We start from the raw sequence: 27814 nt of genomic DNA on the forward strand, positions 1-27814 counted from the left end.
AGAGTGTCGGTGGAAGGGTACTGTTGGAGACGTCAGGAGATGAAGAAACGGAGGGCGTGGAGGCCCTGGTTATGGTGGATGGAGGTGTAGAGGGATTGGATATCCATGGTGAAGATGAGGCGTTGGGAGCCGGGGAAATGGAAGTCTTGGAGGAGGTGGAGGGAGTGGGTGGTGTCTCGAAAGTATGTGGGGAGTTCCTGAACTAGGGGGGAATAAGACAGTGCCGAGGTAGGTAGAGATGAGTTCAGTGGGGCAGGAGCATGCTGAGAGAATGGGTCAGTCAGGGTGGTCAGGCTTGTGGATCTTGGGAAGGAGGTAGAACTGGGCAGTTCGGGGTTCCCGGACTGAGGTTGGAAGCTGTGGGTGGGAGATTTCCTGAGGTGATGAGGTTCGGTATGGTCTGGGAGATGATGGTTTGGTGATGGAGGGGGGGTCATGGTCAAGGGGGCAGTGGGAAGAGTTGTGTTCGAGTTAGCGTTTGGCTTCAGCGGTGTAGAGGTCAGTGTGCCAGACTACCACTGCACCCCCTTTATCTGCTGGTTCGATGGTGAGGTCGGTAACTCCACAAAAGGGAAACGCTTCACAGCCCGGGGACTACCTGCATGGTATGGATGTTTTGGGCAAACAGACTCCACAGGCCTACTCACGTACTAGACGATTCTAAGGTTTCACACAAGTTTTATGCAACACACCCGAATAACCTCCAGCTCGCCGTTTTCTTTACCCGATGGACGACAGCAGCGGTTTGGGCGGGAATTTCAAACCAACTCGAGGCGGTTGAGTGGGCGGGGTCAGGGGAATGCGTCAATGCGACTGACGTCAGAGGGCCGGTGTCACGCGCTTTCATTGCGCACCGCGAGAGGTGAGTGGGCAGTCGCGGCTGCGCCTGCGCGCGCGGGCTCGCGGCGCGCGCTGGTGGTGGAGGCGTGGGCGCGCTCGCTGGCCGTTTAAATGTAAACAAGAGGCATTGGGCGAAGTACACGCGAGAAAAGGTGGGAGGGAGAAGGGAAGAAAGAAAAGCCCTCCGACCATTAACTCCTTGAATCCGGGCCGGTAGCTGCCATCTCATCCGCGTCTCTTTCGATTCGTCCTCCGGTCTTTCCAAAGCGACAGCGGTGCGTGTTCTCCTGTGTGTGCGCGGGGCGGGGAAGGAACGGCGCGGGGCCTAGGCCGCAGGCTCCGGCCTGTTCTTCACTCTGTTCCCGCCCTTAGCGACAGAGTGAGGGGGAGGGAGGAGGGGAAAAAAAAACAAACGAGCCCGCCGTCATCCCGCGGCCCAGCCCTCTGGATCCCCGCTGCTGATTCAGGCCAGCTCCTCACCCTCCACCACCTGCTTGATCAGAACAGACGAAAGGTAAAATACTACAAGGGGGGAAAAAAAGCCTCGCGTTTGGTTTGTTTTCATTAATCAAAAGCGTCTTTGCATGCTCATTTAGATCCGAATGAATAATTATTTCTTTTATATTCCCCTCTTGACCTGACTCATCGCTGGTCATAAAGTCAGGCTGGTTGTTGTTGTCGGTGTCTGAAAGTGCAGTGTCATCGCCAGGACTTAGTTTTGTCTCGGTTGTCCATCCTAACCCTTATTTTGTTGTTACTTTCGTTGTCAGTCACAGTCGTAATTGTCTAGTGTAGTGTCTTATTTTATAATCCTTTTGCAGCGTAGATCCGCACCGTTGCTTTTTTGAAAAATAAATATTTGTCTGATTGTCGGGGGGCATCACATCCGCGTTGGTCTCAGTCTCTTCCTTGCTGTTGAAGAGGAAAGAGGGTAGACGCTGTATCCTATTTTAATTCATTCACGTGGGTGCCACGGGGTAGCATTTGTAGTGAGATAGTGAGCTGCTTTCTGTTATAGCAACTGAGTTAACCGTATTGCTGTGGGTTTGGAAGCGTGTAGGTTAGGCTGGGTACATTGATCAATCCAACTTTCTTACTTTATTAGAAAACCTCAAGTTTCATACTTAATGTTGCTGTGAGCTTTTTAAAAATTCCTGATTTATTTATATCACTGCTTAACTACTGTTTTGGCATTTGAACTCTTGACTGGATTTTTAGTCCAGAGTTCTGGTTGTTTTGTAAAGTAATATAGTCAGTATGTTACTTGTAACTAATCATGCACTTTGTTACAGGAGTACCAGATAGCAATTAAGGGTGGGATATAAGTTTTTTTTTTGTTTTGTTTCTCAGTATCTTGAGGATGTCACAGCAGGCTGAATGCTCACTAATGTATCAAAAATAGGGTGATTGAATCTTGTCCTTTTTTTTAGGCATGTGTATCTTAGTAGTACACTACCTTAAAAGATCCATTTGCCTACTGTACTTTCAAATGGTTTTAACAATCAATTTTTGTTAATGGTTAACATCAATATCTGGGCATGTTGTGTACTGTTGATTTAAATCCAAAGTGTGCCCAATTAGGACAAGTGACTAGTTTATGGAAATATTTTTGGCCCGGTGTATTTTCCTGCTTCAACATAATTGACAGCATTCTTGCCTCCGCGAGATGATTGTGGGGCCAGACCCAGTCCAATAAGCTGTTTCTTGACAGTTTTTCCATTGATTATATATACTTCTTAAAATCTAGTTGCAGGTTATGTAATCCACATGCATCTTCTGCTTAATCAATGTAGATATTTTAGAAGTTCTGATGTAGGTGTTGGGACAGTCGGTTTAACTAGTTGATATTTATGGATAAATGACCAAATGAATGCATTAGTTAATTTTTTTTGGGGCGGGGTATAAATCTTTGTCAAGGTACTTTGCATGTGAAGTAGCAGAGTGGTGTGCAGCCTGTGAATTTCATTTTGGGACATTCTAAGAACATAAAAAGTGCATTACACAAAATTAACCTCATGTCGGCAGGATGGCGGCTTAGTCGTTAGTACAGTTGCCTCTCGGCACCAGGTCCCAGGTTCACTTCCACCCTCTAGAACCTGTTTGTGTGGAGTTTACACATTCTCCACTTGTCTGCCTGGGTTTCTTCCGGGTGTTCTGGTTTCCTGCAACAGTCCAAAGATATGCAGGTTAGCTGGATTGGCTATGTTGAATGTGCCCATAGTGTCCATGGTTGTGGACATCCAGGCTAGGTGGGTTAGCCATGGGCAATGTGGCATTACAGATATATGGTAACGGGATGGATCTGGGTGGGATGCTGTTTGGAGAGCTGGTGTGAACTTGATGGGCGAAACTGGTCTGCTTCCACACTGTTGAGATTCTATGATCTGGTAACACCAGAAAACCACTTTCTCTACAAGACAAAGTTTGGTTTAAAGTCTCACCTGAAAAATTGTACCTTAAACAGCGCAGCACATTTTCAAAACTGCAGAAAGATAAACCCAAGTTATGTGCTTTGGTGCAGTAGAGATAACATTAGATTTGTAAGACTTTTTGTCTATGTACTCTAGGTTATGAACTCCATTCCTGAGTACTGTTTTTTTAATTTGATTTGTGGCAAGTCAAAACACAATACAGAAGATTCTTATTTCGGATTCTTAAAATTTAATAGATCTATGGGATTTCATTTGTAAATGTGGGCATTTGTGAGTGAGGGGTCACCTGTATAAATCCTTCTGTTCTACTGCTCCTAAGACTTTACAAAGATATGACAGATAAAAGAGACATTTGTAGCTGAGTTGAAGATTGGTCAGTTGAGGTTCAAGGAGGGTCGCAAAAAGAGGAAAGGGAATTGGAGTAATTTTGGAAAAGCATTTCAACATACAGCAAAAGTAGCTGAAGGTATGGTTTGAATTGGTTGGGAACTGTTGGAACTGGAAGCCAGAATTGAGAAAATGGACAGTGAAGGGTGAATGGGATTGCATACTTTAATGAGCCAGACATTGGAAGGGTAATGGCCTTGGAGGGTTGAAAATTTAGAATGAGGATTGAAAATTAAGACTCTTTCGGAATTGGAATGAGATGGGGTGACACCAGTTGCAAACAGAATAGGATATAGATGGATGAGGTGAAATTTACTGTACAATGTTAGACTGGCTGAATACCGAAGTAATAAAGCCTGAACTACAGGGAGAGGCTGAACAGGCTGGGCTGTTTTTCCTGGAGCGTCTGAGGCTGAGGGGTGACCTTATAGAGGCTTACAAAATTGAGGGGCATGGATTGGATAAATAGACAGTCTTTTCCCTGGGTTCAGGGAGTCCAGAAGTAGAGGGTGAGAGGGGAAAGACATAAAAGAGGCATTTGTACCCACCTCCACAACTACTTCTGCAGCTCATTCCACACATACACTACCCTGCGCATAAAAAGTTCCCCTTAGGGTCGTTTCATATCTTTCACCTCTCATCTTAAACCTATACCCTTTAGTTTTGGACTCCCATACCCTAGGGAAAAAAGCCTTGGCTATTCACCCTCTCTGTGCCCCTCCATAATATTATAAACCTCTGACGTCACCCCACAGCTCGGATGCTCAAGAGAAAACAGTTCCAGCCTGTTCAGCCTCTCCTAACAAATCAAACCCTCCAACCTCACCCTTGTGAAAGAGTTCAGAAAAGATTTACGTTTTTCACAACATCTTAAAGTAGGAAGACCAGAACTGAATGCAGTATTCTAAAAATGGGTTCACCAATGTCCTGTGCTCCTGCAACTTGACATTCCAATTCCTATACTCAAAGCACCGACCAATAAAGGACAGCATATGAAATGCCTCCTTCACTACCGAGTCTACTTGCAACTCCATCTTCAAGGAATTATGAACCTGCCCCAAACGTCACTTTGTTTGGCAACACTCCTCAGGATCTTTTCATTAAGTGTACAAGTCCTGCGTTGATTTGCCTTCCAAAATGCAGCACCTCACATTTAAAATTAAACTCCACCTACCACTCCTCAGTCCATTGGCCCATTTGATCAAAGTCCTGTTGTACATCTAGATAACCTCCTTTGCTGTCCACTACATCACCAATGCTGGTGTCATCACCAAACTGACTAACCACACCTCCTATATTCCTAACCAAATCATTTATATAAAAATTACAAAAAGAGGTGGACCCAGCACCAATCTACGCTGCATACCCCTGTCACAGGCCTCCAGTCTATAAAGCATCTCTCCACCACCCATTGTCTCCTGCCTTCGAGCCTTGAGTATAGGAATTGGAATGCAACATTTCAAGTGCATGTGGATGGGTACGTGAATAGGAAAGGTTTCGAGAGATATTGGCCCAATGCTGGCAAATGAGACTGGATTAATTTAGGATATCTGGTCGGGGTAGATGAGTTGGATTGAAGGGTCTGTTTACATGCTGTACATCTTGATGACTCTGATTGTCGCCAGTTTCTTATTTACCTGTATCATTGCTATAATTTATTTCTTCAGCGTGCACCCATTCTGCTGAGCTACCATTGTAATTTGTAAATTTTAATGGATAATCATTCAAAGAACAGTTTAAAAACTATCTTTTGAAGGTTGATGGCTATGCTGTACCTGTTCAACTTGACGATTTATTGAAGGTTCTTAATTTGTAATTGTTACTGTTGGGGAACTTTGGTTCGAACATGGATAAAGCCATGTATAGCTTTAGATTGGATTTGTATTTCTATAGTGATGTGTTAATGTTTTGAGAAAAGTAATTTTTGTTTACTTTTGGATTATTCATTGGGGTGGGTATTCCTGGAAAATTGTTTACGTGAAGGGTTTCAAAAAAAAACTTGGCATTAAATAGTGCATTAGAAAATAAGGGTAGAAGAGAAGGAAAAGCTAGTCACTTGCATACCAAAAGTGTATCCTATTGCACACAGTGATAGAGAGACATTATGCAGTGAGCTTTTGCTCCCTTTCATTCTCATCATTTTCCCAATTTTGGTTCCATCTTTACCCTAAAGTGGAAGGGCATGTGCACAGGAAATGCCTTTTTATTTACATTAGTCACACTTGGACTTCTGCTCAGGTTTACTCAAGTTACACGAAGATTGAGAAGTTGGTTTTGAATATGTCGAGTGGTGGGAGAGAAGGGCAGACAGGATGGAGGCAATATTATAGCTGGTCTGGGCCGAGCTGGGAGCTGGAGCTAGAGCAAGAGCATTTGCTGGTAGTTTAAAAAATGTTCATTGAGCAATAGTTTGTTGCCAGTAATCCTTGGAAGCCTCGTAGTACTGGGGAGGTGATGGCCTAATGGTGGTATTGTTGAACTGTTAATCCAGAGTGGATAAAGAGTGGAGGTGGAAAAGCACAACAGGTCAAGCAGCATCCGAGGAGGAAGGGAGTCGAAGTTTCAGGTCAGAACTTTTCATCAGAACTGACAACGTTACTTTCTCACAATATGGAAAGTGGTCTTTCAGTAACCTGGTCAATTATCAAGCATCTAGCTATTCCAATTGCATTTGGCTTATTAGCACTTAAACTGCAATGGCATGCAAGGCTATCTAAATAGTTCTTGTATGTCTTGAGGGTTTCTTCCTCTCCCACTTCTTTAGGCAGGTTCCAGCCGCTCGCTACCGTCAGTGAAATTACTCTTTCCCTCAAATCCCCTGTTAACCTTTTGCTATATATCTTTAAACTGTGCTCCTGGTTATTGACTTTGAGGGGAAGGTTTCTCCCTATCTACTCTTGTCAACTGTAATACATATAGAAGGAATGAAGAGCTGTGATTTCATATTGGTGTGTTTAAATTTGAAGTATGTTAAATGATTCTTTTAATGACTTTAGTGTTACAATGCTTTAGCAGTGTTAAACACAGCAAACTTGTTTCATTTAAATCTTATTCCCAAAATAAGTGTAATTATGTTGGGGTGAGTTTGTTGCTGTTGAATAGGTTGCTGAAGTCTTCACTGCAGGTGTTGTCAGATACTGGCAGTTAAGTTTAGTCTCCTAAATTGTGACAATTGACCACTGACTGGAGTCTTTAATGGAAAAAAGGATGGGGTGCAGATTGAAAGAAAACTTAATAAAAACTAAAAGAACTACAGATGCTGTAAATCAGAAACAAAACCAGAAATTGCTGGAAAAGCTCAGTCTGGCAGAATCTGTGAAGAGAAAGCATTGCATGGGTTTGAGTCATGAACAGACCAGTTTAATAGTAAAGATTTCAACAGAAGTTGAACTTCGATAGCTGATGTTAAGGATGCTGTAGAGGTGGGAGGTTAGAAAAATTCTTAGATGGTCAGAATATGACATTGAATGCTCATCTCAGGATCAGATTTACACCAAGATTGCGAAAGTCTAAGTTGTTACAGAGAGGGGTGGAATAAGCAGTTATAGACCCAATCTAAATTGTTTTGAAAACATTGTTTCCAGTGATTAATTGGAGAAAATTTCTGCTCAGATTTTGGATAAGTAGTCTGATAACTTATCAGTAACGGGGCGAGAGGAATGTTGGTGAGGTAGATTAGGTGTCAGAATAAAAGAAAATGATTGCTGTGCCTTCAGGTGATCTTGGCAAGGATACTATGCAGGCGAGAAATACAACAAGAACCAGTGATTGGTCCTTAAGGGGCAGTCGCACCTAGTTGGGCTACAGCACAAATGTAGAAACAGAATGTGTGACCAACTGTGAAAGGCTGCAGTCGTGAGGAGAAAGTTTTTTTTTACCTTTATCACCATCCTGTTGCAATTTATTGACCGCTTTGATCAGAACCATTTTTCCAGTATTGTGACAGAGCTGATCTGACATTATTACTAAACTCCTGATGTGATAGTTTCTTTTTAGTATCTTCTCTCTCATGAGCACTGTATTCCACATCCATCTAAGTCTTCTGCAGGACTGCATCACACTTGACCTCTCATTTGTCCAAGCTATTAGTGTTTCCCCTAAACTTTAAAAATCAAATGCAAAAGTTTCTAACTGAATGCACAATTGTTTATTTCTAATGCAAATTGAAGTCCATTCATTCTGGAGGCTACTTCTCTTTCTGGTTGTTTTAAGAAAATCGCCCCGCCTACAGAAATACTTAAGATCATCAAAACACTCTTCAGAAATCCAAGTAAACTGATGTTAATTCAAAAATGCAATTTTAAGCACCTATATAAACAACTCTCATCCTTCATCGCAAGATGGAATGTTGACTTAAATAGGGCAGCAGTTCAAAGGTTTTATCTTTTTTAAAGGTACAGAAATGTTTAGTGTTCTTGAGCATGATGGTCTAGAGGGGAATTTAGGCAATCAATTTAGTCAGAATAGAATATAAAGGAACTGGTGGTGAATCTCCAGAATTGATTGAGTTCAGAGTGAGGGAAACTAGTCAAGAAAAGAGGGTTAAAAAGGTGCAAGTTCAGGGCAAAGAGGATCATTAAAGGACGTTTAGCTAAGTGGACTAGAAGTAAGAGAATGGCAGAGGCGGCTTATGTAATGTCTCCATTAGTTATCTTGGATTTCATCATTTATTCATGTAATTGTCTTTTATGACAAAAGCTGCAGCTAGTAACTTTGTGGTCTATTCAAGAATGCTTCAGAATGTTTCACTGCAAAATGTATTGGCATGTGCGTACTGTTTTTACTATGCTACTATATGTAGATATTAAGTGGAAGCAAGACAATTTCCCAAAGGAAATTTTGAAATCTATTCTGAATTTTTTTTAATATCCCTTTCGCTAATTATTTGTATAACCATGTTCTTCACTTAGTTACACCCCACCTCACAAGAATTGAAATAGGGAAGAGAACCTCTTCCTCTTTCCAGAACTGAAGCTCAACAAACAGAAACAATCTTTTTGGTTTTAGCTGAAGCATCATTTGATGTAGATTGAGAATAGCTAAAGTATCTTGCTTAAAGTAAAATTTGTATCCAGCTTTCTGCTGTCCTTGGTTCAGGATTACTTGCCTTGAAATTTTCGGCTTCAAATCATCTACTGAATTGTTAGGTGTGATTTATTCACCCAATGATGGGAAAGCAATTAAAATAAGAAATATGTAATATAGAGTACTATATTAAGTTTAAATGTAATGCTGTGGTCACTTGCAAATTTCTGTTCACATTACAGGAACTCTGCAAATTAGTCAAACTTGTGTTGAGTGTTCACGATAATGTATTATTTGTCAATTTTTGTATTGTGTGTAAAGTAGAGAGTTTTCACTTCAGATTTGTTCTGAATGTTATTGTGGTGTCCAAAGTTTGTGAATATATATACTTCTAAAATGTTGTACAAACTATGGAGTAGAACTTAGAGGTGAACAGGTCAGTGCATCAGACATAATTATGGAAGTGGGGGAAAAATACTGTTGCTAAATGACTGCACCCCTGTATGTTCCATGCCACCATATACCTGTATCTATATAGAATTCAAATCCACAAATTGAGAATTCCTCTCTTAACATACTACTGAGTACTCGCTCCCCATACTCCTATACCCAATTCAACCCTAATTAATTTAGTATATCCATCACCTGTTCCCTCATTCCACTGCATCACAGATTCTTCTTTCTTTAGACAAAAAGAGCTAGAGCTGTGATTTTTTAAAAATCTCTAGTTTATATTCCCATTTTCTTTGTACATTTAAGTTCCATGTGACTTTTTTTTTGTATGTCTAACAGTTTTAAAATTTGCTGATTTCTTGGTTTAACAGAGTTGATTGCTGCTGTTCACTCTTTTCTATTTGAAGATCTTTCCATTCTCCATCCATTTTAAAATTGCAATATCTATCCCATCTTTGTCATTCACATATCTCATTGAGTATACATTATCCCATCATGACTTATTGTCAATGCAACACTTGGTTCGTTTTTATGAGAACATTTTCCACTATTTTCAGAAAGAAAAGTCCCTAACATGAAAACCTTCATGGAGGTATTTTTGCTACTCTTTTTAGCTTCCCAGTCTAAAAGTCATTATTTACCACTTTTCCGCAACAAGTAGTTGTAAACCACTCTCTACTCAAGAACCCAACAGATTTGTACAAGAAGTCAAGAAGTTAGTGTTAGAAAAGCAAGTAGGTTAGGCAGCATCCAAGGAGCAGGAGGGTTGATGTTTTGGGCATAAGCTCTTCATCAGGAATCACTTTTCCTAGATTTGTATAAGAAGCATCACTAAAAACATTTATGTTCCTCGCATCTCCCAGTGACAGCAATTTCAAAGCACAATGCTCCATGTTTAACTTTTCTTTTCAATTGTTTTCATAAATAATATCTTACACCTTGGGAGTTTTCATATGTATACTTAATGCTAATGCTTAAAAATTCGCATCTGGTCTTGTTTGATGTCTGTCCAATATGACTGTCCGATTAGATGTCCCAGTTCCTCCATTTCAGGTTTGGATGCTGCTGCATCTTTTGTGAAGCCCTGTTTTGACTATTAGGAGTAATTTTTGCAATAAGATTACTGATGCAAAATATCAGTCAGTTCGTCCTGCCTGATTTTCCAGTCCAAAGTACTTAAAATCCTCACCCTGACTTACAATTTGAATTCTGGTTAAAACTAATGAGATTGAATTCACTGCTCCAAAGTTACAAACAGTCATCGATGTATATCGTAAAGATGCCTGAAAGTGCACCTTTTAAGATAACCATAAAATATAGAGTCTGTTTTTAACTCTATTTATAGGTCAAATAAGACTGACCTTACTGAGAACTACCAAACTCCAAGGGCATCGTTTAAGTTTGAGTTTCCCCACTGCATTTGGTGCCTCTTTGGAAGCTGAAGAAACTTTAGTTGATCTCCCTGCAACAAAGCAGGGGTAGGGTGGGGGTTGTGATGGTAATGAGTTTGAATTTCACAAAGGCAAATAGTGAAATTTGAATTCAATAAAAATCTGAAATGAAAAGCGAGTCTAACGGTGATCATATAATTTTATCAATTGTTGTAAACACTCATGTGGTTCACAAATGTTCTTCACAGAGGAAATCTGATGTCGCTGATCTGACCTATATGAAGGTTCATTCTCACAGCAATGTGTTTAATGTGTAATAAATGCTAACCTAGTTATTGACATCCACATTCCATGAGCATTTTTATTTATGAAATCAATTGATCGACACTTGCAAACATTTGTTAATAAAGGTATAAAGTTAAAATGTTACTTCCTGCTGTTCGTCAATCTACTCTTGGATAGTTCCTCAAAACATCATGCTACTCGCCTTGCTTTAACTTCAAGACCCAGAGGTCACCTTTCTTGGTGCATATTCACTTACACAATAGGATTAGATGTCCCCTATTTGGCATCTCTGTAACCCAACTTCTCTCCACCATTATAGTTGTCTGTACTTTGGATACTTTGACTGGTTTATATATTAAAAACACTTGTCTACTCAAGCAAAGGGGGTATAGAATTCAGTTTATGGTACAAGTCTATTTTATTAACAAGATGTTTCGTATTAAAAACATGAGCACTTTCCAAATTCCCTCAATATTTACTTTGTCTAGCTCGCACCATCTGAGAAATGACATTGCCTGCAGTGATCCACATGTTTGAGCTTGGTTTTTTTTTGGAATCTCCTTCACTCGTATCAGTGTGGCTGTCTTCCATAGAAGTGAGTCTGTCAGGTCAGTGCAAATCTTGCCCTAGGTCACCTTGGATTGCCACTTTGTCTTCTGCCAAAAGTCTTGCTGGGAGTCTTTGCTGAGGAATGGCTTCCAGATGTGTTTTGTAATCCCCCAACCTGGAGCTTAAGAAATGTTCTGTGCCCTTTTGGCTGTTGGGGTCATGAGTGGGATTCAGAATATCCAATGGGGTCAAGCCAACACCCTTTGCTGTTGCCAGGGAGGTGAAAAGTTTATGTACTCGGACAGTGGCTGGAAGTCAAAATGCCCAGAAGTCTGATTGACGCCTCCCCAGTGCTCAACCCTTGGGCTAGTTGTAATGATTCGCACAAATCTTTGGTCTGGTATTCCATTGTTTTCCGTAGTGGATAGATGCTGACTGTTGTTTAATGTAATTTGGTTAACTTTTTTGTCAGACCCAATTTCTCTGGTCGAGAGTCAATTTTGTATGTCCAATTTTGGGCCCATGGTCACTTGACTGCATAGTTTGTTGTTGCCATTTTTAAAAAAGTAAATTTTATTCTACTATGTCATGTCCACTAACGCTTCTTGATATTTGTTCCTGGTGATATTCCTGTTTTGTCTTATACAGTATTTCTTGACTTTCTTAAATGATTCTCTCTCTCTCTCTCTCTCTCTCTCTCTCTCTCTCTCTCTCTCTCTCTCTCTCTCTCTCTCTCTCTCTCTCTCTCTCTCTCTCTCTCTCTCTCTCTCTCTCTCTCTCTCTCATCTGCAAATTTATTAGCTATACTTGAAAACTGAACCTGAACTGTCTGATTACCATGCTCAAACTTTTTGCCAGATTACCAAATTAATACTCATATTGTTCTGTCTGGAAGTCTTTCTGCCTGTATGCAGTACATACAAATACTCTGGAAAATGTAGAACTCATTGTAACTCTTTCTCACACCGGGAGTTGACCATTTATTACTGAACTTCTGTATTCCTACCAAAAACTAATGGACTGTGTTCACCCACTATCTGCAGTAAATTCTTAGCAGTATAACCCATGCTACTGCGGATATTAATTTGCTGTTTGGCTGATCTGCCAAAAAGTTATGACCCATTTTTGTCTATTACCATGATTTCTTTCACAAACCCCATTGCTGAAAAGGTCTTTCTACTGCCTGTTGATAACTATTATGTTTGTGCACACATCTGAATTAATCATTAGGAGCCCTCGCTTGCACTGATTTTTGTGTACTCTCCATTATCAGTGTAAAAGTTTGGTTACTGCTCCATGTCCAGTCCTGGTGTATTATTGTTGACAAAATCTGGTTGCCAAATCTACAAAATTTAAAATTCTGCTTTTCTTTATCCCATACTTTTAAATCTATGTCCGCTACCTTTATTGACTTTTTTTGCAAGTATGTACGCTGTTGGGTGTGATTGTGTCCTTTTGATATTTATTACAAGTCTCACATCTCTCTTCTCTTCTTGGACTTTTTATCGTAACTCCCCATTCCTTATTCCTGCACTATTTACTAAAATTTTTTTTTTAGTCGAATGATTGGCAACTTGCCTAAAATTAACACAATTAACTGTCCTAGTTTTCAGAAGGTAAAAATAATCCACTTTATTGAAGAAGTTATGTTCCATTAAAGAAATCAGTGTTCTTATGTAAATTGAAAATCCAGATTTTTGGAATACAATATCTTTTGTCTTGTTTATATCCAGTTTTGTTTTGCTTGCTTCGATGTCCTACTTAAGAATACAGGGTATTTGCTAGAACCTACATCCATGCTAACATAATGATTGGTTCTGGCTATTTTTGTTGAAGGAATAACTGCCCTTTTCAAAGACTTTTAAGCTATTATTGACCTCACATCTGAAACTGGTGAGACTCCCATTTCTCAAATGCATCCTGATATTTTTAACATTTTGTTGTCGTCTTTTACGCTGCCAATGAATGTTTTCCTCAGTATACTTTTTAGTTTGCTTGACATTCTAGTAGCATATGTTACTCCTCAAATTTGCCTCTTGTCAAAATTAGAGATCTGTACATACTTGTTGGCGTGGTCCTCCAATTTAAATGCCAGCATAAATTGGGGCATTTCCAAATGAAATTTCTGCAGTCTTACATACAACGTACTGAATTTCATTGTGTACTTTTCCACAGTACTCTGTTTAAATTTGTGAAAATCTGACCGTAAGAGCTAGGAGCAATACAGCCCATCACCCCATCAGGCCTGCTCTGCCATTTGATACGATTATGGCTGATCACATTTTGGCCTCTACTCCACTTTCCTGCCTTACCTCCATAACTCTTCAAACCATTTATTAAATAAAAAATCTGCCTATTTATCTTCTCCTTTAAAATGTATTCCATGTTCCAGTATCCACCACACTCTGGGGTAGTGAGTTCCACAAATTTGTTACTCTTTGAGAGGGTCCTCATCTGTTCTGTATTTACTACCCCTTTAATTTCAAAATGATAACCTCCCCTTCAAGGTTGACCCACAAGGAATCATTTGTTCTGTATCTACAATCAATTCTGACATAATGTTATAGTTCCGTTCTCGTGTTAGAAAATTGTGTAATTGTGGCACCATTTAAACTAATGGGACAGGAATCTCCTTCGTCAGTACAGGTAATGAAAGTTCATATTCTACAAAAACTGTCTAAATTCTTCAATTGTGTTAAAGCCAATTCACTTTGAAAAAACATGCATTATAGCAGAACTGACTGTACTTTGTCAGTCCCCTTTAGCATCTTATTTATTGCATCTTAATTAGATGACCTCAGTTTTCTAAACCATGCCCCTCATTAGCAGTTAGTCAATAGATAACCACATGGATAAATCACATCCATGAAAGTTAAATCTATCCAAAGTCATTAACCTCTAATTTCTGGGGGGAAAAAAATTTGCTGCTTAACTTTTCTTTTTGGTAATGGAGTAACCCATATCCAAATTGTAACTTCCTAAGACTCCTTTTCAGAAAACACCTAATGATCAATCATAGCCCGAATCATTACATTTTGACTCGCTATCTTCTGCCACTAAAGTTATAATTCAAAAGACACCTTTTTAAAGTGAGAGCTTCATGTCAGATAGCCAAACACCACAAAACACTCATCACTGATTTTACTATCCGTCTATCCCCAATTCCATTAGGTCTGAGATATTCCTTCAGACTTATAGATGAGAACACAACACAGGTTAACTTAGAAACTCAGACTGTGTACAGGTGCTGCTAGTTTATTACCTGCTAATAGTTGGGACTTTAGGTGGTGCTTTGTAGTGTCCCTATGTTCAAAATAGGAGGATTGGGTTTAGAAACCACCTGTTGTAGAAGTGTGTAATGACATCTCTGAACAGATTGATCAGAAAATATCTAATAGTCAGGAGTGGGGAAAGTTTCCTGTGATGCTTCATGGAACACCAGAACCAGAAAAAAGCTGGATGTGTGCATTTGCCCTGAAATTACTTCAATAGGACAAAGCTCTAGCTTGATGCCATGCCAGCTACACGAGGAACCTAAAAAGTGAAAGCAGGGTGACCCCCTAACTGAGTTTACATGTCTGTATTTGACTGGAACTGAAGTAAAAAAGGGTCATCACCTTGGGATTGTACAATAGACCCCCAAATAGTCAACATGAAATTGAGAAACAAATTTGTATGGAGATCTATTATCTGTTACCATCCTACTATTCTTATGGTAGGGAATCTTAACTTTCTAAACTGAGACTGGAACTGCCATTGTGTTAAAGGCTTGAATAGAAAAGAATTTGTGAAATGGGTACAAGAACATTTTTCTGATTCTAGTGGATGTACCTACTAGAAAAAGTGCAAAAAACTTGGGAAATAAGGCAGGGCAAGTGACTGAGGTGTCATTGCGGGAGCACTTTGGGGCCTGGGACCATAAATCTACTATTTTAAAATAGTGATGGAAAAGGCTAGAGCAGAACTAAAAATTAAAGTTCTAAATTGGAAGAAGACCAAAGTTGATTCTGGGCAGATGTTGCATGTAAAGGGATGGCTGGAAAACGTGAAGCCTTCAAAAAAAGTTGGTTCGTGTAGAGAATGCTGGATGACCAGAGAAGTTGAGGTTTTGGTCAAGAATAAGGAGGAAGTACGTGTCAGGTATTTAGAACAGAAATCGAGTAATTCCCTAGAGTATAAAGGCAGTAGGAGTATAGTCAAGAGGGCAGAAAGGGAACATGAGATAGATAGCTTTGGAAGCTAGAGTTAAAACTAATCCAGAGCGATTCTACAAATACATTGAGAACAAATGGGTAACTAGAGAGAATAAGGCCCCTCAAAGATCAGCAAGGCTACCTATGTAAGAACCACAGGAGGTGGAGGGGATCCTGAGAGTATTTTGCATCAGTGTTCACTGTGGAGAAGGAAATGTAAGATTGAGAACGTGGGGAAATAAAGTGACATCGTGAAATATATCCATATTACAGAGGAGGTGGTGCTGGACATCTTAAAATGCATAAAGATGGATAAATCCCCACAACCTAATCAGTTGGGGGAGGTTAAGGAAATGATGTTGGGTCCCTTGCTGAGATATTTGTAGTATCATCAATAGCCACAGGCAACATGCTAGAAGACCTGGAGGTTGGTTAATGTGGTGCCAATTTATTTAAGAAAGGTTTCAAAGAAAAGTCAGGGAACGATCAGTTGGTGTGCCTGACATTGGTAGTGGGCAAGTTGAAGGACAGGATTTATATGTATTTGGAAAGACAAGGACTGGTTAGGGATAGTCAGCATGAATTTGTGCATGGGAAATCATGTCTCACTTGATGATTAAGTTTTTTTTTGAAGAAGTGACAGAGCACTGAAGGGCAGAGCGATGTGGACTTCAATAAGGCATTTGACAAGGTTTCTTGGTTAGCAAGGTTTGATTGCATAGAATATTGGGAGAACTAGCTATTTGGTACTGAATTGTTTAAGGTGGAAGACACAAGGTGATGGTGATGGAGATTTGCTTTTCAGACTGGAGGCATGTGACTAGCGATGAGCCACAAGTCCACTGCTTTTCATCGTTTATATAATGTTGTGGTTGTGTTCGCCGAGCTGGAAGTTTTTGCTGCAAACGTTTCGTTCCCTGGCTAGGGAACATCATCAGTGCTGTTGGAGCCTCGTGTGAAGCGCTGCTTTGATGTTTCTTCCGGTATTTATATTGGTTTGTTCTTGCCGCTTCCGGGTGTCAGTTTCAGCTGCAGTGATTTGTATATGGTCCAGTCGATGTGTCTGTTGGTGGATGTTCTTGCCGCTTCCGGGTGTCAGTTTCAGCTGTAGTGGTTTGTATATTGGGTCCAGGTCAATGTGTCTGTTGATGGAGTTTGGGGATGAATGCCATGCTTCCAGGAATTCTCTGGCTGTTCTCTGTCCGGCTTGTCCTATGATGGTGGTGTTTTCCCAGTCAAATTCATGTTGATGGTTGTCTGAGTGTATGGCTACTAGAGATAGCTGGTCGTGTCGTTTTGTGGCTAGCTGATGTTCGTGGATGCGGATTGTTAGCTGTCTTCCTGTTTGTCCTATATAGTGTTTTGTGCAGTCCTTGCATGGTATTTTGTAAACTACGTTAGTTTGGCTCATGCTGGGTATTGGGTCCTTTGTTCTAGTGATTTGTTGTCTGAGTGTGGATGTTGGCTTGTGTGCTGTTATGAGTCCTAAGGGTCGCAGTAGTCTGGCTGTCAGTTCTGAGACGCTCCTGACGTATGGTAGAGTGGCTAGTCCTTTGGGTTGTGGCATGTCCTCGTTCCTTGGTCTATCTCTTAGGCATCTGGTGATAAAGTTGCGTGGGTATCCGTTTTCGGCGAATACCTTGTATAGATGTTCCTCTTCCTTTTTTCGCAGTTCTGGTGTTGTGGCCACAACACCAGAACTGCGAAAAAAGGAAGAGGAACATCTATACAAGGTATTCGCCGAAAACGGATACCCACGCAACTTTATCACCAGATGCCTAAGAGATAGACCAAGGAACGAGGACATGCCACAACCCAAAGGACTAGCCACTCTACCATACGTCAGGAGCGTCTCAGAACTGACAGCCAGACTACTGCGACCCTTAGGACTCATAACAGCACACAAGCCAACATCCACACTCAGACAACAAATCACTAGAACAAAGGACCCAATACCCAGCATGAGCCAAACTAACGTAGTTTACAAAATACCATGCAAGGACTGCACAAAACACTATATATAGGACAAACAGGAAGACAGCTAACAATCCGCATCCACGAACACCAGCTAGCCACAAAACGACACGACCAGTTATCACTAGTAGCCATACACTCAGACAACCATCAACATGAATTTGACTGGGAAAACACCACCATCATAGGACAAGCCAGACAGAGAACAGCCAGAGAATTCCTGGAAGCATGGCATTCATCCCCAAACTCCATCAACAGACACATTGACCTGGACCCAATATACAAACCACTACAGCTGAAACTGACACCCGGAAGCGGCAAGAACATCCACCAACAGACACATCGACTGGACCATATACAAATCACTGCAGCTGAAACTGACACCCGGAAGCGGCAAGAACAAACCAATATAAATACCGGAAGAAACATCAAAGCAGCGCTTCACACGAGGCTCCAACAGCACTGATGATGTTCCCTAGCCAGGGAACGAAACGTTTGCAGCAAAAACTTTCAGCTCGGCGAACACAACCACAACAACGGATACCCGAGCTGCAAATCTTCAATCAAAGTTTATATAATGATTTGGATGTGAACATAGAAAGTATGGTTAGTATATTTGCAGTTGACACCAAACTGGAGGTGTAGTGCACAGCAAAGAAGGTTACTGCAGAGTACAATGGGATCTTGATCTGATGGATGAAAGTGAGGACTGCAGATGCTGGAGTATGTGCTGGAAAAGCTCAGCAGGTCAGGCAGCATCTGAGCAGGCAAATTGACATTTTGGGCAAAAGCCCTTCGTCAGGAATGAGGCTGGGTGCCTCTGGGGTGGAGAGATAAATGGAAGGGGTGGGCCTCGGGAAAAAGTACCTGAGAGCGCAATAGGTGGATGGAGGTAGGGGTGAAGGTGATAAGTCGAAGGGGAAGATGAAGTGGCTAGGTGGGAAGGAAGATTTAACAGGGGTAAAGTGGGGGAGGGGAAATTAAACTGGTGAAATCCATATGAATGCCATGGGGTTGGAGGATCCCTAAAAGAACGTTCCCTCAACGACTACCATATCAGGTCCATACCCTCTAACAATGCACCCTCCCCACCTGGCAACTTTCCCTGCATTTGCAGGAATTACAAAACCTGTGCGCCCCACCACCTCCATCCAAGACCCCAAAGGAGCCTTCCACGTCCAACAAAGTTTCACCTGTAGTTCCACCAGTCATTTACTGTATCCGTTGCTGTCGTCACTACGCTGGGGAGATAGGACGCCTACTCGCAGAGCACTTCAGAGAACATCTCCAGGATACCTACACCAATCAATTCCACCCACTGTGGCTGAACACTTCAACCCCCACTTTGCTGAAGACCTGCAGGTCCTGGGTTGCCTTCATTGCCACTCCCTTGCCACCTGAGGCATGGAGGAAGAATGCCTCCTCTTCTGCCTCAGGACCCTCCAACCCCATGGCATCAATGTGTAGTCCATGGTGGTGAAGCTACACCCACCATGCCAGTTGAGAAGGAAGTTCCAGGATTAAACCTGACGTTGCAAAGTGTAGTGGTAAGCATGTGAATTTGAAGTGTTTAATAAATCAGCAAAACTCCACTGAAGTGTTGAGTACAATTGGAGCGAACTAAATGAGTGTAAATTGCCTTGGAAAGTGAAAAGACTCAACTTTTACCAATACAAATTCAACTATATAAACATTTTTAAATCCTGAAATTCCACCACCCCCCTCCCCTGCCAAATCTCCAACTCTCACTATACCTTCTTTAAGATGGTCTTTAAAACTTAGCCTTTTGAACAAGGCTTTTGATTATTTGCCATGTGTCCTGTACCAAACTTTTGTCTTTGAAGAGAGTCAACACGTGTATAGCATTGAGGTTTTTTTTCCTTTAACAAATTCTTACGAGGCTCCTAACATTACACCGAGTTGAAATACTGCAAATTTGATATCAAGATTTGTCTGGAAATGATTTCCAGCTGACGTTCGCGGATGATGTTGGTGTGATGATCAGTACATGTTAAACCTATTAAATGAAAGTACCAACAAAGGAACATGTTGTACTTCAAGCATGTGGCTGCTTGAGAGATTTTGTCACATTCAGTATGGTGGAGGGGAATGTTAGTTGAACTGTCTCTTCATTTCCTCACTTTTTCTTCTTTTGACTTTCTTGTTGGGAAGTTGCACAGCAACTCATCTCTGGTTACAAAGAAACATCAAGACCTGCACCAAAGATTATTAGCATGCCATTTAAACTTAAGGTCTCATTACTTGGAGACTGAGACCTTAAGAATCCTCCTCCTCCCTCCCAATGTCATGTTTGCCGGCATGCATTTCCAAATAGCAGTGATCAATACATTGGATTCTGTACTTGTTCCTTTGTTGGTACTTTAATTTAATAGGTTTAACATGTACTGATCATCGCACCAACATCATCCGCGAACGTCAGCTGGAAATCATTTCCAGACAAATCTTGATATCAAATTTGCAGTATTTCAACTCGGTGTAATCTTAGGAGCCTCATAAGAATTTGTTAAAGGAAAAAAAAACTCAATGCTATACACGTGTTGACCAAATACTCTCTTCAAAGACAAAAGTTTGGTACAGGACACATGGCAAATAATCAAAAGCCTTGTTCAAAAGGCTAAGTTTTAAAGACCATCTTAAAGAAGGTATAGTGAGAGTTGGAGATTTGGCAGGGGAGGGGGGTGGTGGAGTTTCAGGATTTAATATCTAACCTGAGACTATCCAATTCAGCTCCTCCGCCGAAACATTTTCTAGTGTCTGTAAGATGCAAACTCTGTACTGATTTAGTTTTGTAATATGCTCCCATTGTTGCTCACCAGTTAAACTTGTTTGAGTGTAACACTGCTGCACAGCATGGTATATGCTTGGTTATTTGTGATTTTGATTCTATACTTGCAACTCTCTGGTACCTCTTTAAGATAGTCAAACATAAACCAGTGCTTCCCAAACATTTTCAGGTGTGACCCAATTTTAATGTTTCTAACATGTGGCTTAGAGTTAATGTCGTGGTGCAGCAAGCATATTTGTGTGGGATGGTGGGTGGGGAAGGCTTTAGCTTTTGAGAGGGTGTGGGGCTTTGGTTCTTGATTTAAGGTTGGTCTGTAGGCATTTAGGTGATGGGAAATAGAAGATAGAACGAACTTCCTACAAACAAATGTGATACCAACAGTTCACAGATTCTTGAAATAAAAACAAAGTGCTGGAGAAACTCAGCTGGTCTCATACTATCTGCAGAGAGAGAAAAAGAGAATTAATGTTTTGAGTCCAGTGACCATCATTGGAGCTATTCTACTTTCACAAGTCCAATTCTGACTATGGGTCACTGGTTGAAATATTAACCGCCTTTCTCTATGTAGATGCTGCCATACTACTGTTTCTCCAGCACTTGTTCTTGTTTCAGATCTCCAGTGCCGACAGTCCAGTGGTTTTGTTTATGTTGTTTCACAGCCTTTTGTTTTGCTGCAGCAACGATCTGAACTCTGAGCACTCTATTAGGCCATGCTGTCCCAAGTCAGTGATCTGATGGGCAAGTCAGATGCCAGACTGAATTTGTATTTTTGATAATCTGTTGATCAATTACTGAAATGTAACGGAGGCTAGAAAGTTTCATTAACAACAGGATAAAAGTTTATTAAAAGACACAAAAAATCTAGAATGACAGGACAGTCTAGAAAAAAAATCGCAAAACAAAGTTTCAAACTTATTTCTGTATATCAAATCGTTAAGTTCAACTTACCTTCTTCCCAGTTTCTTTCTGTAAACTATAGAATATTGCGTGAATGCTTGTAAGCTGAGAGCTTTGACTTTCCCGGCTTCTAATAATCCGATGGCTTCCAGCCCAGGATTGTTTGGTTAGAAATCATGAATTAAACTTGGTTAACGGAGTTAATTTATTCCCTTAACTGTTCTGAAAAACTCCTTTTCCAGAAAAGAAATTATATTTCTGACCTAGATCAGGTCTGTTCTGAACTACCATAATAACTTTCTATCTCCAGGTTTTCTAAGTTACAATTAATCATTGATTTATTCTGAACAGAAAACCAGTTAATGGCCTTCGATGTTTGCTCATCGTAAACCCAACAGTATAAACAGATTATTCCATTATCATTCCAGTTGTTTGCAGTCACTTACACTCTTAACGCATACTGACTTAGGTCTGTGTAATTGAAGGGTTGTCATTCGTTTTTAAAACCCTTAACAAAAATAACAACACCATATGCTGCTGTTCTTGTATTCCATATTCTCAATGATATGCGATACATTTCTTCATAATGCCTACCAGCAAAAAAAAAGCATTTGCAGTACCTCATAGCTATCAGAACTTTGTTTGAGCTCCACAGCAGCCTTTGAACTTGCAGCCACAAAGTCTTACCTTGTGCCTCATCTAGACTGTAAAAGCTTGCCCTGTTGAATAAGAGTATGCCGTTTACAAGTATACAAAGTTAATCAGTAATCTGATTGGCACACTGTGTGCCCTCTGCATAAACTGGGCACCTCTACTTGAATGTCGGCAGACCACAAAAGCACCATGTTTGCTAACTGCACACTGGAAATGAAAATACTTGCTGTTTTTTTATTTTTACTTTCTTTGTATTGTGCTATAAGTTACAAATTTGCAGCGTCATGGTATTTGTCCCCTTGTTTTCAAGCCTGTATGCTGAGATAAAGGATACATTCTATTTCATTTTACTGCATAGATATTGCAGAAACTGTTTACAACCTTGCTATCAATTACAATTCCATTTATATTATTTGAGATTACAAAATGCACAGCTAAGGTTCTTTAACGTGTGACATCATAAATGCCTAGCTTTACCTCCTGACTAAGAACTGCTATGTTGACTGAGTCCTTGAGCTTGTTTGACCTCTAGTACTAAAGAAGCAGAAATAGTCTATAATTAAATATCAGGAACTGTTTGTAGTCTTAACTCAGCTATTCTATAGGCACTGATTGCATTGTGAGATCAAATCGGCCTTTTTGACCTGAAATGAGCTTCCTATTCCATATCCTCTGCATTATCAAGACTGGCTTACTCTCTCTAATTTTTGGTCTTGTATCCTCCCAGTCATTGGATCTGTCAGGGTGTTTCAGCATTCACAGCTTTTATTTTTATGACTTCACTACATGATTTCAGGGGAAAATACTTCCCCCAAACATAAATGGACAAAGTGAAAATCTCCCGAAGCCAGTTTAAAGTCCAGGTGAAAGGGGCTACGGTCCGAAAGCTTGAGATTTCAAATAAATCTGTTGGACTCTAACCTGGTGTCGTCTGTTTTTCTGACTTTATCCACTCCGGTTCAACACTGGCACCTCAACATCAAAAGAGGATATTCATGTGTTTTTATTGTAAATGCACCTAGCAGAAAAACCATCTTGACTAACATTATTCAGTTATTTGTTATGGAAATTTAATGTATCCCTTTTTCTTGGGTGCATCCAATCAGTGCTCCTAGTCGTATAACTTGTTTCAGGCAATCTAATTTTCTTAGGCTTATGCATATTCCCCTGTTCTTATGCCTTTTTAAATTCTTCATTTTCTCCCCTGTAACTAGCATCAATTAAGGCAATGTTTCCAATTTGGTATCTTTTGACATTTTGATCCTAGTTTCACTAGGCATTGTTATTGTGGAGTTATACCATGTTTGGAGCGATGCCTTTCACTTCAAATTGGATTCGCGGCGTAGAAAAATGGTAAATCAAGTTGTACTTTTAATGCAGAATTTCAAAGAGGAATGAATAGTAGAAATGTAACTAATGTCATACTATAGATGGTAATCTTATTTTGTAATGTTGAACTTCTAGGTGAACATCTGAGATGAAAATTTGATTTTCATGTCCGCTTGCATTTTTTTCAAAAAATGTTAAATTCATGAATTTTTCTCTCTTTCACATGCAAGGAAAACTAGTCAGTGTTTCACCAAGCTGCATAGAAAATGGAAGTAGGAGAGATTGAGATCAGGGACTTCGAGAAACTAAAATGAGGGAATTTCCCGTTGCTTGTTCGACTGCTTAAAGGTATGACTTAAAATCAGGAAGGAAAAGAAAGAGAAATGAGTGTTTACTTAAGCTCATTGTGATACTACGAAAAATTCCTGAACCAAAAACAAAAGAATTAGAGCTGCTTGGAATAAGAAACCGAACACACATCGCTGGGAAAACTCTGGCAGTATGTGTGGTGAGAAAACAGTTAACCTTTTGGGTCTAGTGACCCTCCAATTTTCTGAAAGTCTCCTCTGATCTGTTTAAAGTAAATTATTGGTCAAGGGAAGAAATCTAAGTTTCCATTACTTGAAAGGATTAATTTGATACTTCATTGAGATTTACTGAATGTAGGGGTGGCACATTGCCTTGGTGGTTAACACTGCTGCCTTTCAGAGCCAGGGTCCTGGGTTCAATTCTAGCCTCAAGTAACTGTGTGCCCATGTTATACAGACATCGTGTGTTTGTGTGGGTTTCCTTCAGGTGCTCAGACTTCCTCCCCCACAATCTAAAGATGTATGGGTTGACCATGCTATATAGCCGTTAGTGTCCAAGGAAGTTTAGGTTAGGTGGATTAACCATGGGAAATGCAGGGCTACAGGGATAGGGTAAGGACGAGTCTGGGTGGGATGCTGATTGAGGAGTCAGTGTGATCTTTTTGTGCTAAATGGTCTGCTTTCATACTGTAGGGATTCTAGAAGAAAAACCTAACCTTCTCTTGTGAAGAAATTCAGTTTCTTCACTTAACCGTTCATAAGTTTTCATAAGGTATAGGAGCGCAATTAGGCTTTTCAGCCCATTTGAGTCTGCTCAGCCATTTAATCATGGCTAATATGGTTTCCACCCCCCCCCCCCCCCCCCCCCCCCCCAGCAATTTTCTTGTCTTCTCCCCATAGTCCTTCAATCCATCACTAATTTAAAACCTGTCTAACTCCTCAAATTTAGTTATATCCCAGTATCCACCTGACTTTGGGGTATCAAATTCCACAGATTGCCTTTCTAGTAACCAATTCTCATACACTGGCTCAGCGCACCTGGAATTCATTGGAGGAACGTTTTTGCATTCGCAGCTTGGGGCACTAAGCTTGCAGAGTATGCAGATCAAGCATTCATTATAGAACATAACTGCTTTTCATTAAATGGCCATGAAGTTAAACTACATCCTAGACTGTTTGAATACATTACTGAAATGGTCACCAGTAATGGCCATTTTTGACCCAACTGTGCCAAAACTAGGTTTGATTCCTTTTGTTATTTTGATACTTATATTGGTACTTTTAGACTTTGATGTATAGTTTGAGTTGTACATTACTTCCAGCTAACTGTGTCCCTCCTTCCCCATCCCAATGGGAATAAGCTGAGCATCAGGCAGTGATCCTTTTTTTTTTATTATTTGGCTTGCAACAGTTTGTGAGCTGAAGTTTGAAACTATTTCAAATGTTTATCGTAGTTGCAATTGGAAATCTTTGAAATGATTCATAAACTGTGTTTGGAAGGCTGTTCCAGTTAATGTTCTTGCAATTTGGATTTTCCCCTGACACTTTTTTCCTCATTGTTCATGGGAGTTCCTATGTGCAGACCAAAACTTGTGCAAATGGATATATGTGCCCTTGTACCCTCACTCAGGCTGTCTTGATCGTAATTATTGTTAAACCACTTGGGGAATTTGTCTGATGCCCTTTTCCCCTCCTCTAGCTCTCTCTCAGTGCTGCCGCTAGTCCCCTGACTGGAGAGCGGACTTTTTAAAATCTCCAAGCCCCAGAGGAAAGGCATTTTAACCAAATCATCAGGGGGATAAAGTTTAACAGCTGTGAGGTTTTGCTGCAGCTTTAAGTCCCTGGTGAGGCCACACTTGGAATATTTTGTCCAGTTCTGGTCGCCCTACTATAGGAAAGATACAGAGCCTCTGGAGAGAGTGCAAAGAAGGTTTACCAGGATGCTGCCTGGACTGGAGGGCTTGCCTTATGAAGAAAAGTTGAATAGACCCGAACTTTTCTCTCTGGAGAAGAGGAGGAACAGAGGAGACCTGATCGAGGTGTACAAAATTAATGAGAAGAATAGATGGTCAATAGCCAGAGACTTTTTCCCCAGAGCAGGATTGACTGGTATGAGAAGTCATAGTTTGAAGACATGAGCAGGAAGGTATAAAGGAAACATCAGAAGCAGATGTTTTTTTACGCAGTTATGAATGCATTACCAGTGGTGGTGGTGGTGGTGGTGGAAGCAGAGTCATTGGGGATATTTAAGCGACTGCTGGACATGCACATGGATAGCAGTGAGTTGAGGGGTGCATACATTGTTACTATATTTTACATTCGGACTAAAATTCGGCACAACACCGTGGGCCAAAGGGCCTGTTCTGTGCTGTACGCTTCTGTGTTCTATGTTCTAATCGATTATCCGAATGAAACAGTGCCCGCCCATCTTGTTCGGATAATCCAGGTTCCCCTGTATACCAAAACTTGGCAGGAGCTGGGGAATGTAGATTAGGAGCAGCTGCTTGAAGGTAAATCCACACTGGATGTGTGGGAGGCTTTTAAAGAGGTTGATTAGTGTGCAGGAGAGACATTTTTCTGTGAAAATGAGTGATAGAAATTAGCAAGTTTTGAGAAGATTTTGTAGCTCAGGTTGAGGTTCTACATGCAGGTTTGCTCACTGAGCTGGAAGGTTCATTTCCCATCGTCGCCCTACTGGATAATGTCTTCAGTGGGCCTCTGGGTGAAGCACTGCTGATAATTCCTGCTTTCTACTTGTGTTTGGGGTGGTGATTTTTCTTGATCCTTTTCTCCAGGCTTGGTAGATGGGGTCAAACTCGATGTGTTTGTTGATAGTTCCAATTGAATACCATGCTTCTAGGAATTCTAGTGTGTCTCTGTTTGGTTTGTTCTAGGATGGATGTGTTGCCCTAGTTGAAGTGGCGTCCTTCCTCATCTGTAGATAAGGATACTAGTGAGAGAGGGTCATGTTGTTTTGTGGCTAGTTTTCTGCCTGTTTGTCCAGTGTAACAAACACTACAATGCTATCATGGAATTTCATAAATATCACTAGTTTTGCTTGTTGTCTATATAGCGTCTTTCGAGTTCATTAGCTGCCGATTTAGTGGTTTGGTGGGTTTGTGGGCTACCATGATGCCAAGGGGTCTGAGTAGTCTGGGAGTCATTTCCGAGATATCTTTGACGTAGGGGAGAGTGGCTAGGGTTTCTGGATGTTTTGTCTGCTTGTTTGGGTTTGTTCCTGAGAAATCAGCAGACTGTTTGTTAGTTTGTGGATGTTGGGATGAATGCTTCTGTAATTCAGTATTTGGTCCATATGTTTGAAGCTGCATCAGAACATTATTTCAACAAGCAAACACACATTGCAGCACAGGAACTACACAGAGTAGAGGAAAATCACCTATATTCAAAAAGAATCTGTATCCAATTAACAAAGTCCACTGATTTTTTTTAATATTTTTTTTTCTCTCTTTCAAACAAGCAGACTACATTGGACAAACAGGCAGAAAACTAGCCACCAGGATACATAAGCATCAGCTAGCTGCAAAATGACATGACCCTCTCTCACTAGTATCCTTGCATATAGATAAGGAAAGACACTACTTCGACTGAGACAAAGTATCCATCCTAGGACAAGTCAAACGGAGACCCCCACGAGAATTCTTAGAAACATGGCATTCCAATCGGAACTCTATCGCAAGCACAGCGAGTTCAACCCCATCTACCATCCCTTGAGAAAAAGAACAGGAAATGATGTTGCCGACCCAAAGAAACCCATACATAGAAAGCAGGAATTATCAACAGTGCTTTGCTTGGAGGTCACTGAAGATGTTACCTAGTAGAGTGACAAAACATCTGGAAATGAACCTCCCAGCTCAGCGAGCAAACCTACGTCCAGGGATAGAAATGGCAAAATTAGGGAACCATGGATGACAGGTGAAATTGAGATTAGCTAAGAAGAAAAACAAAGCATGAATAAAGTCTCTAGGTGACTGAAGACTGACAAAGCTTTAGAAGAATATCTGGAATATAGGACCAATCTGAAATGACGAATTAAGAGGGCTAAAAGGGGTTATGAAATATCTTTAGCAAACAGGGTTAAGGAAAATCCCAAAGCCTTTATTAATATCTAAAGAGCAAGAGTATACCTAGAGGAAGGGTTGACCCACTCAAGGTCAAAGCAGGAAAGTTATGCATTGAGTCAGAAAATGAGTGAGATTCTTAATGAGTACTTTGCATCGGTATTCACTGAGGAGAGGGACATGACAGATATTGAGGTTAGGGATAGATGTTT

The 27814-nt window shown here is 40.6% G+C and overlaps 1 protein-coding gene across 2 annotated transcripts in view; it reads left to right on the forward strand.

The window, feature by feature from the left end:
* Window positions 1–910: 910 nt before the first annotated feature.
* The window catches only part of oser1 (oxidative stress responsive serine-rich 1), a 49401-nt gene continuing 22497 nt past the window's right edge, over window positions 911–27814 (forward strand). Inside the window, exon 1 of one of the 2 annotated variants that reach the window (XM_060836532.1) lies at window positions 911–1354. The gene's annotated coding sequence lies outside the window, so the exon portion shown is untranslated. The remainder of the gene's footprint in view (window positions 1355–27814) is intronic. The other variant, XM_060836533.1, reaches the window with a different exon arrangement.

This window comes from Hemiscyllium ocellatum, chromosome 15 (assembly GCF_020745735.1).
Source record: "Hemiscyllium ocellatum isolate sHemOce1 chromosome 15, sHemOce1.pat.X.cur, whole genome shotgun sequence".
In the NCBI taxonomy this organism is placed as follows: domain Eukaryota; kingdom Metazoa; phylum Chordata; class Chondrichthyes; order Orectolobiformes; family Hemiscylliidae; genus Hemiscyllium; species Hemiscyllium ocellatum.